The sequence below is a fragment of the Hyperolius riggenbachi genome, chromosome 8, assembly GCF_040937935.1.
Source record: "Hyperolius riggenbachi isolate aHypRig1 chromosome 8, aHypRig1.pri, whole genome shotgun sequence".
Classification (NCBI taxonomy): domain Eukaryota; kingdom Metazoa; phylum Chordata; class Amphibia; order Anura; family Hyperoliidae; genus Hyperolius; species Hyperolius riggenbachi.
Window position 1 is genome coordinate 159,746,665 of NC_090653.1, and position 10,878 is coordinate 159,757,542.

General features: G+C 43.5%; 1 non-coding gene across 1 annotated transcript; it reads right to left on the reverse strand.

The window, feature by feature from the left end:
- Positions 1–8,307: 8,307 nt before the first annotated feature.
- Positions 8,308–8,379, reverse strand: TRNAV-UAC (transfer RNA valine (anticodon UAC)). Its single transcript has one exon. It is a non-coding gene; the product is annotated as a tRNA-Val (tRNA).
- Between the last annotated feature and the right edge of the window lie 2,499 nt (positions 8,380–10,878).

A 10,878-nucleotide genomic window follows, 5' to 3' on the forward strand; every position in this document is an offset into this window, starting at 1 on the left:
CTCATAAACTGATTGCATGTGTGGGGACTCTGCTGCCAATCTGATTGCATTTGTGTGAAAGCGCTGCCAAACTGATTGCATTTGTGGGGACATCTGCTGCCAATCTGGTTGCACTTTGTGGGGAGACTGCTGCTAGGTTTTTTTTTTGTTCTTGGGGGGGAGGTCAGCCGGCTGGCTGGCCCTCCACCATGTGGTCTGGAAAAAAAAATATGGCCCTCCATGCCCACGAATTTGAACAGCACTGTCCTAGAAGATAACTCAGGATAAAAGGTGAAGTGTGCGTGCGTGCGCGCAGAGGATGAATGGGGGGCACCAAAATCTGGTTACGCTCAGGGCGCTGTGAAACCTAAGGCAGGCCCTGCCTGACATAGCTTTATACTCTGCTGTAATATGCTGTTTATGCTTTGTGTTATCTTTTAATTACTGTGGAAGGGTTTATATGTGCGGGAAGGGTGGAGGGGTGGGGGATAGATATGGATGGGACCTATGAAGCCTAATGTGTACATAGCAAATGGAGAGTACTGGACCCTGATGGTATATGGTTTTCGGGTTTTGCTTAACTAGTATCAATCTGGACTTTCCTCCACATGAAGGGGCCTACTACTTTCATGGTTCTCTATTATACTGTTTTAAACCGGTTTGATATCATCTTTTCTTTTATGTTCTATATTTTATATGATGTGGCCGGAGTCAACGGACTTCACACACGATGGTTGTTTGTTTCTCCCTCCTTATCTCTCTGGCCAGTACGCGGTTTTACTTCCTCTCTTCTGTTATGAATGAGAGGACTGGCCTAATAGGAGAGACGTGGAGTCCGGAAACTTTTATCTGGGCAACACGCTTGCTGGGATTTTCTCCCAAATTTTGTTACTGTTTGTCTTTTTTTCTTCTCTTTCTTTTCTCTATTTCTCTGATTTTATTGATTCCTAAGCAGTATGGGGGGACAGTGGGGAACATGGGGGACTTAATATACATAGCTTTAATTTGTACTTATGGTGTCACTTAAGGTACAGGCGTCGCCGCTCAACGTGAGAGGCTTAAACATTCCTGAAAAAAGGGCGGCATTATTAATTGAATTATGCAGATCCAAAGCACAAGTAGTCTTTCTTCAGGAGACACACCTGCGTGGATCATCCTGGGCTGGAGAATAAGTATTTTCCAAAAGTATTTCTTTTGCCATCTTAATCTCCAAAGATATCCCTATTTCTCAGATCCAACAGAGCTCAGACAATGAGGGTAGATACATCATGATAAAAGGCCTGATAAATAAGCAAATGTATACCTTTGGTTTCTTCTATGCCCCAAACTTGGGACAACAGGTGTTTCTGGAACATTTTTTTCGCGAATTGGATGCGTTTGCAGGTAGATCAGATGTAAGATTGCTCTACGCTCCAGGCAACTGGTAGATTGGTAGATATTTGACGCATTTTAAACCCCCGTGATAAAGATTACACCTTTTTTTCTTTTCCCCATGAAGTATACTCCCGTATTGATTATATTTTTATATCCCATAATCTCCTGTTGGTTGCCTTAGCAGCGCAGATCAGTCCTTGTCCCATCTCTGATCACTCTTCAGTATCTATCTCCATTGATGTCCTTGAGAGGAGATGTAGCCCATTTTCCTGGTGTCTTAAAGAGACACTGAAGCGAAAAAAAATAAATGATATAGTGAATTGGTTGTGTAAAATGAATAATTACTAGAAGATTAGCAGCAAACAAAATATTCTCATATTTTTATTTTCAGGTATATAGTGTTTTTTCTAACATTGCATCATTCTATAATATGTGCAGATTACACAACACTCAGCATTCAAAATGATTCTTTCAGAGCAGTCTGTGAATTAATGACCTCTACTCTGGCAGAGAAAAAGACATTTGTTTACTTACAGTTGAGATAATTAAAGTCAGATAACAGCCCTCTCCACGACTTTGAAAGTCGTAGACCTTAATGGCTTGTTTGCATAGAGATAACAACTGGAGTTTAACTCTTCCTGTACTGGAAACAATTAGACTGAATATCTGATCTTAATGTTTTATTTCTTAGCTGCACTACACATACAAATCATAATATCATATTTTTTTTTTCGCTTCAGTGTCTCTTTAACGCCTCACTTCTCAAGGACAAAGCTATCGCTGCTAGAGTGGCGACTGCAATTACAAAATTATTTTGAAACCAATAATGTTGAGGGGATATCGCCAATGTCAATATGGGCTGCCCATAAGTGTGTTGTTAATACAGGAAGTGTTGTGTTAATACAGGAAGGGAGTAGACGGAAAAGGGAAAGGAATGAAGCTATTGAACAAACCCTTACAGAGATACATAAATTGGAACTACTACATAGGAATTCTATGTCCAGGACAGATCTGGATGCACTTGCGGCCAAACAAGATAAGCTAAAATCCCTACTTTACTTTAAGGCACGGTATGCAATCTCCCGCTGCAAACGCCGTTACTATGAATTCGGCAACAAGTGTAGCCGCCTGCTGGCTAGGGCCCTTCGGTCTCAGCAGACGGCTAACTATATCCCTCAAATAAACGACCCAACTTCTAAGAAGCATCACAGATCTCTTTCGATCGCCCGTGTGTTCAAGTCACTTTACAACCTATCAGACTCTGACATTAGACAACCTGGGCCTAGTTTTTTAGGTAAGATACAAGAATATATCGAGCAGTCAGGCCTTCCCAAAATACCGGAGGGAGAGCTGAAGGAGTTAGAGGAACCAATATCCCTCTCAGAATTAAAACTATCTATTTCTCACACCCCTCAAAGTAGACCTGAAACTCTATGCCATCATCTTGGGCAACCGTCTCTCCCCTCTGATGGACAATTTGATTCACTATGATCAGTTAGGGTTTATACCCACCCGTGAGGCGAGAGCCAACACTATCAGGACTCTGGCAGCAGTCCACTGGGCACGGTCGAAGGCCTCGCCACTGATGCTTCGATCTACAGATGCTGAAAAAGGCCTTCGACCGGATCCATTGGGACTTTATTAAGAGCACTCTACACCACATCGGGCTCCCGCAAAATATGAAAGACCGCATAATGGCTCTTTATGGATCCCCTTCTGCCAGAATTAGGATTAACGGAGAACTGTCCGAGCCTTTTTCCATCGCAAACGAAACTCGGCAGGGCTGTCCTCTTTCCCCCCTTTATCTCCACTCTTTCCCTAGAGCCCCTATTACGCTCCATTTGCTCCAATCCTGATATAGGAGGGCTTTGGCTACCATCTGCTGAACACAAACTTGCTGGCTATGCAGATGACTTGCTTTTTTACATTTCAATCCCACATATCTCACTCCCTAATCTTATGCAAGAACTTACTAAATATGGCAGATTAGCAAATTTTAAAATAAACTATATTCAGTGCAAAGCACTAAATATTGGCCTTTCCCCTAGTTCACAGGCGAAATTAAGTCCAACTTTCCATTCACCTGGTCCCCACATGTAATCTCCTATTTAGGCACCAAAATACCTAACAAATTGTAAATAATAATGAACCTCCTTGCTGGTTATCCCGAGCTCAGCTCGGGGTAACCTGCGTAGGAGGATTTCTCAGGCCCCGCTGGGCCGATATTCAAAATTTTTTTTTTTTACTGCACGCAGCTAGCACTTTGCTAGCTGCATGCAGTTTCCAATCGCCGCCGCTTGCCGCCGATTCGCCGCTACCCGCCGTGCTGCGCCATCCCCCCCCCCCCCTCCAGACCCCTTGCGCAGCCTGGCCAATCAGTGCCAGGCAGCGCTGAGGGGTGGATTGGGATTCCCTCTGACGTCCCAACGTCCATGACGTTGGTGACGTCATCCCGCCCGGTCGCCATGGTGACCGGGGAAGCCCAGCAGGAAATCCCGTTCTGAACGGGTTTTCCTGCTTACTCTGATCGCCGAAAGCGATCGGAGTGGATAGGGGGATGCCGCTTGTCAGCGGCTATCATGTAGCGAGCCCTGGGCTCGCTACATGTTTTAAAAAAATTTTTTTTTTTAAATAAGTGCTGCGCTGCCGCTGCCCCCTTGCCGCCAGAATTGTAACGGCAAGGGGGTTAAGATGAATATCCTACCAAGATTCCTCTATATCTTCCAGGCTCTCCCGGTATCAGTACCCGCCTCTTACTTTATGGACATCAGGAAACTATTCCAGAGATTTATCTGGAAAAACAAACCGCCTAGACTGAAATGTGCTCTAACAATCCTACCTAAACATCGTGGTGGTATGGCAGTTCCGGATCTCTCTCTACCACACAGCCTCGGCCCTTGTGTGCATTGATTTGACATAGTGACATCGACATAGTGATATTAAGCAGTGGATTGGGATGGAGCAAGATTTGGTCTACTCCCACCTTCAGCACCTAACTTGGACATCTAAACTGCCATCCCCCTTGATCAACGAGTCTCCAATAACTGAAAATATAATAATAATAATAATCCGAACATTTGTATAGCGCTTTTCTCCTGTCGGACTCAAAGCGCTCAAGAGCTGCAGCCACTGGGACGCGCTCAAGAGGCCACCCTGCAGTGTTAGGGAGTCTTGCCTTGAACTCCTTACTGAATAGGTACTTGACCTAGCCAGGATTCGAACCCTGGTCTCCCATGTCAAAGGCAGAGCCCTTAACCAGTACACTATCCAGCCACTGCTGAAAATATAATAAAGCTCTTCCTTCAGGCGAATAAGACAGGATCGCTTGACCTCGTATTCACTCATCTCTGCTCTGTCACTGACTTTACTAATGATCCACTACCACTCTCTGACCATAACCTACTTAGCTTCTCTCTCTCCTCCTCTCTTCCTACCACTCTGTCACAAGCACGCTCACATATTCGCAGACTATCGCAATCTAGACATGCAATCCGTCTCTGATGCCCTGGCACCTCTCCTCACACAATCCTTCACTGACCTAGACTCGGCTGCTATACACTACAACAGCTCCATTACAAAAGTCATGGATGACTTCGCCCCCCTCGTCAATGTCCGCCCTCACCGTGTCAGTCGCCAACCCTGGATGACCAAAGACACTAAACAGTTAAAAAGATGCTCTAGAGCAGCGGAAAGGCGTTCTAGGAAAAGTAACACCAATGAGGACTTCATCGCATATAAAATAGCCTTGAACAACTTCAGAAACGCACTCTCTGTGGCAAAACAGGCCTATTTTTCCTCTCTAATATCCGCCCAAGTACACAATCCAAAACGCTTGTTTAGCACCTTCAACTCCGTTCTCCATCCCCCTCCTTCCCCTCCTTCATCTTGCTTATCAGCTGAAGAATTTGCAACATACTTCACTGATAAAATTGACAAAATCAGAAGTAAATTCTCCACGCAACCCTAAAATCCCACCTCCACATCTCTCATTGACTGCTATCTAACTGCCTTCTCTCCACTCTCTGAACATTCTCTTTCCTCTATAATTGCCAAATCTAATCTAACCACCTGTTCTTTGGATCCTATTCCCTCCCATTTCATTCCGCAGCTATCCTCATCTCTCTTGCCTGCACTAACAACTCTATTTAACCTGTCCCTCTCTACTGGCATCTTTCTGTCGCCACTCAAAAAGGCTGTTGTGACACCACTACTTAAAAAACCATCTCTAGATCCTACCACACTCGCCAACTACCGCCCAGTCTCACTTCTCCCATTTGCATCCAAACTAATTGAACGCCACATACATGCAGAATTAAGCCATTATTTATCAGCTAACTCCCTACTTGATCAGTTCCAGTCTGGCTTTCGCTCCAACCACTCCACGGAAACGGCCCTTACCAAAGTGGCCAATGACCTCCTTACAGCCAAATCCAAAGGACAATTCTCCATACTCATCCTTCTTGACCTGTCATCAGCATTTGATACGGTTGACCACACCTTACTCTTACAAATACTTTCAAATGTAGGAATAAAGGGCCTTGCTCTCACATGGTTATCTTCCTACCTCTCTGGAAGGTCCTTCACAGTCTCCTACTCGGATCAGATCTCTTCTCCTCATGCTTTGTCTGTCTGGGTTCCTCAAGGCTCTGTCCTTGGTCCCCTCCTTTTCCATCTACATGCACGGTCTTGGTGACTTAATCAACTCATTCGGTTTTCAATACCACCTGTATGCAGACGATATGCAACTGTACCTCTTGGACACAGACCTTAACTCCCTCCTCAAACGTGTTCCTGACTGCTTGTCTGCTATATCCTCCTTCATGTCCTCTCGCTTCCTAAAACTTAATATGAGTGAAATGGAACTAATAATTTTTCCACCGTCTCTGGCCACCTCTCTGCCTAAAGTAACTATAAATGTTAATAACACTCCCATCACTTCAGTTCCCAAAGCACGGTGCTTGGGGGTAATATTTGACTTTTCTCTCTCTTTTATTCCTCATCTTAACTCCATAAGCAGCTCCTGCCATCTCCAACTCAAAAATATATCTTGCATCCGTCCCTTTCTCACTCAAGACACAACCAAAATGTTAATACATGCTCTTATAATTTCTCGTCTGGACTACTGCAATGTACTACTTTGTGGACTACCTTCTAACAAACTGGCACCGCTCCAGTCGGTACTGAACTCAGCTGCTCGTCTCATTCATCTTTCTTCTCGATCTTCCTCAGCTGACCTTCTCTGTCAAGCACTTCACTGGCTGCCAATTAACCAGAGGATCCAGTTCAAACTCCTAACCCTAACCTACAAAGCTCTCCACAATCTCTCTCCTCGGTACATATCATTACTCATTTCCAGATACAAACCCAATCGCAATCTCAGATCTGCACACGATCTTCTATTGTCCTCCTCTAGAATCACCTCCTCAAATTCCCGCTTACAAGATTTTGCACGCTCTTCACCCCTTCTCTGGAATCCCCACCCACAACACATCATTTACCAGCCAACCTTTGTTACTTTTAAACGCTCTCTAAAAACTCATTTGTTCCGACAAGCATATGCGCTACCCTAGGCCACTTCCCTTTGTCCTAAGACCAAATTGCACTCCTACTAGGTATCCTAAAACACACTGCCTTTATATATTTTATCGTATACTACCCCTCCTCTTGTTTCCCCCATTCCCTTTAGATTGTAAGCTCGCAAGGGCAGGGCTCTCTCCCACTTTTGTGTCTTGGAAATCATTATACATTTTATTCATCATGTTACTTTTATCAGTGTCATTACCACTTCTGTATTTTGTACTCTGTATGGTGTATCATTTTTTGTATTTTGTCACTAATTATGTATCTTGTATATTAGTGTACACCATTGTCTGTATTATGTACCCCATGTTTGTTTCTTACTTTGTACAGCGCCACGGAATATGTTGGCGCTTTATAAATCAATAATAATAATAATAATCTCTATCCCTTTGGCCTTCCCCTATGATGCATCTACTAGATAATCCTGGTTTCCCCTTAGGAATGGTTAAAGGAGTTTCTCAAAAGTGGAGAATACCCAATGCTATCAGGGCCTATTATTTGGTAGAGAATAACAAATGGGTAGATATAATTTCCCTTTGAGAGCGTCTTCAGTCACCCACATTAGATGTCTGTCCCACTCCCAGTTTAAGCATTACTTACTCAGCCTAGGAGATGCCTGAACTTTTTCCAGGACCTTTTCCCCCTTTGAGAAGCTGTGCAATAGTGAGGGACAATTAACACATGGGATCTCTCAAATATATCCAGTGTTACTCCCTAATAATGATTTAACATCTTCATTACAGGCCAGGTGGGAAACCACACTGGGTAGGAATTTTTCAGACCCTCAATGGCAGAAGATTCTTACTCTATCACAGAAATCCTCCATTTCGGCTAGAGTTCAAGAATCTGGCTACAAACTACTTATGCAGTGGTATCACACCCCGGATAGTCTCCACAGGATGTTTCCTGGCTCCAGTGTGCTTTGTTGGCACTGCTTGGCACATAGAGGGACATTGATACACATCTTTTGGGACTGTCCGGGTGTGATGCCCTTTTGGGATATGGTTAAATCTGTTATCACCAAAGTCACAGATGTGGCACCATCTGATAAGGATGGTCACCGCTTTCCGCGGAATTGTATTTTCCGCAATTCCGGACAGAAATTGGTCATTCGGTCAGAACGGAATTGCTTTTTTCAATCCGGCCGAATTCCGAAATTGCCTGTGAAAGTCCGCCGGTATCTGTTGATGGTTTTAAACTGAAAATTCAGTTCAAAGGCATCAAGTCATAGAGAGTAGAGATGATCGGAAATGCAAAAAAAAAAATTCCGTTTTGGCTGAAAAATCTCTCTCTCTCTCTCTCGTGATGGGATGCCCTAACTGTTCATGGATCTAGTCTTCCAGGGATTTGTAGGCTGTCAAAAGCAAGCTCGCATGCATTGGCCAGGAATCGAACCCAGGTCGACTGCTTGTAAGGCAGCTATGCTTACCACTATACCACCAACGCTACTTGCTGAAGCCAGCCTAGCATGTACCATTGCGATATACCCAAGAGAAAAATGAGCTTGCTTATTTGCCTAATTTGCTAGATGAAAGCAGAGGGACACATGGCGATGCTGCTTACAGGCTTCAATTCAAGACTTCAGAAAGATCATGTGCCCCCCTGGATGATGCTGGTGTAACACACACAGCAAAGGACAGCAATTTGAAGTCTGGAAAATTCCAGGACAAGGGTGGGAAGGATGAAAAGCTAGGTGGCCATGCACCTGCTAACCTAAAGCTCACTTGTGTCTTACAACACATTGGCTTAAGACTTTACCAAATCCAATGCTCCAATATGGGGAAGCTTCTCTGTTGCCGTTTGCTTTTTTTTTTGAAGTGTGGTGTCACATTTCACTCATCTCCAACTATATGAAAGGCCCAGGAGTAGTCTTAGCTACCATAATATCTATGTTACGGCAGGGCCCTTATTACACTTTCTCTTACAGGGCTATGGAAACCGTTTTGCCCATGCGATAAAGCGAGGTGCAAAAATTAAATCATGCCTAGCAGAGGATGGTTTCAATCCATCGACCTCTGGGTTATGGGCCCAGCACACTTCTGCTGCACCACTCTGCTTACATTTGTATACAATCTTCAAGTTTAAGAAGGGTACATTAGTTGAAATAGTTACACTACAATCTATGTTACAGCAAGGCCCTAATGACACTTTCTCTTAAGGGGCTATGGCCGCTGATTTGCCCATGTGGTAAAGCAAGGTGTAAAAAACAAAGTACATCTAGGCTGCGAGGCTGGTTATCGCCCGCCATTGGACTCCTTCAGCTGTGGAATGGCTCAGAGAGATCCAGTCCATTACATATATGGAGGAACTTACACATTCCATACATGAGTGGGATGAACCGTTTCGCTGCACCTGGAGGCCCTGGTGGGAATTTGAGAAGTCAGACACTTATAAAAAGTTGATAAATCAGTTTACAAACCAATATCACACCATCTTCTGACGTTGAAAATGGCTCCTACAGATACAATCCCTTGATGCTCTTGAGTATGCCTAATGCTTGTATCCTCCCATGGGAATTTTTACCTCTATAGTGTCTCCCCCGATCGCTTTCTCTCTCTCTCTCTCTCTCTCTCTCTCTCTCTCTTTCTCTCTTTTCTTCTTATCCTTTGTCTATCTTTTCACTTACTTTTCTCTTTTCTATTTTTCTTTATCCGATTTATAGAGCCACTTTTCAGTATGTGTTCAACCAGTACACAAATTCTAGCCTTCGCCTCAAATAATTACTCCAATTCTGTCATAGTGACCGGTGGAGACGGTGCCCCAAATGTATGTTCCCTCTGGGCCTTGGGGATACCGCCCTTACCCCTTAACAAACAAACATTATATGCTTTGGATTGGATCTTTCTACACATAGGGGCAGCTATGTGTTTTAATGTATATAGATGAGGCGATCTCTTTTTTTCCCATTACCTTAACTGAATTTAATCATCTTACACTATATTGTAGTCCGCCTCCTCTATATTGATGGGTAATACTGGGAGGAGCCTTCTTATTGTTGCATTTATATTTTCAATAGGTGACACTGATGGTCACCTATAAAATGTCTAACCTTGGCACGTTAATCCATACATGATATGAGATTTTGCACTATGTTGTAGCCTTCGTTATATTGTTTGTCTGTCTGTACTAAAAAAAAATCTTTAAATAAGGAATCTTTAAAAAAAAAAATAAATAAATAAATAAACCAACAATTATGGAGACAATGGTAGCACAGTATGGAAATAAAAATAAGGGAAGAAATAAACGGATACTTAAGCCAGGTGAAAATATATCCTTTCTGAGAAAACACGTGCAGTTCTTTGTTTTAGTTCAGGGGCCAAAGTTCAGACAAGATGGCCGCTGCTCTTACTCAAAGCAGCAGCATGCTCCCATGAAGATGGAATTTGGAGGAATGCCCCTCACTGTATGTACCCTGGGTTTATGGAAGCTAGTTTTGGGGGTTGAGCAAAGCCAGCCCCCTCCAGTTCCCAAACCAATCGCAGTTTATTCCCTCGGAGAGAGATTTAGGTTTAAACTTATAAAACGCTGTAATTCAAAACCAGAAAATGCCATATTTGTGCGGATGGCTGATTCATATTCTTCAGAATATGACAATTCCTATGACATCAGACTTGGCTTTCATATTATGTTTAGTTCCTGAGAGGTTTAATACTTTGTCGTGGCTTATCCCTGGCCCCCAAGACTGGTATTAAAATGTCCATAAAAACACCATGAATTAAATGATATGACTCCCATAACCTTCCTGGGCACGGTATTCCTTTAGCAGGCTAAAAATCATATACAGCATTCATTTTCTCTCTGCTTCCAACGGAGTCAAGCAGTCTGGTCTGCTGCTGAGTTTATCCGGGCTATTGCACAGAGATTGTACTGCGATCACACACACACACACACACACACACACACACACACACACACACACACACACACACACACACACACACACAC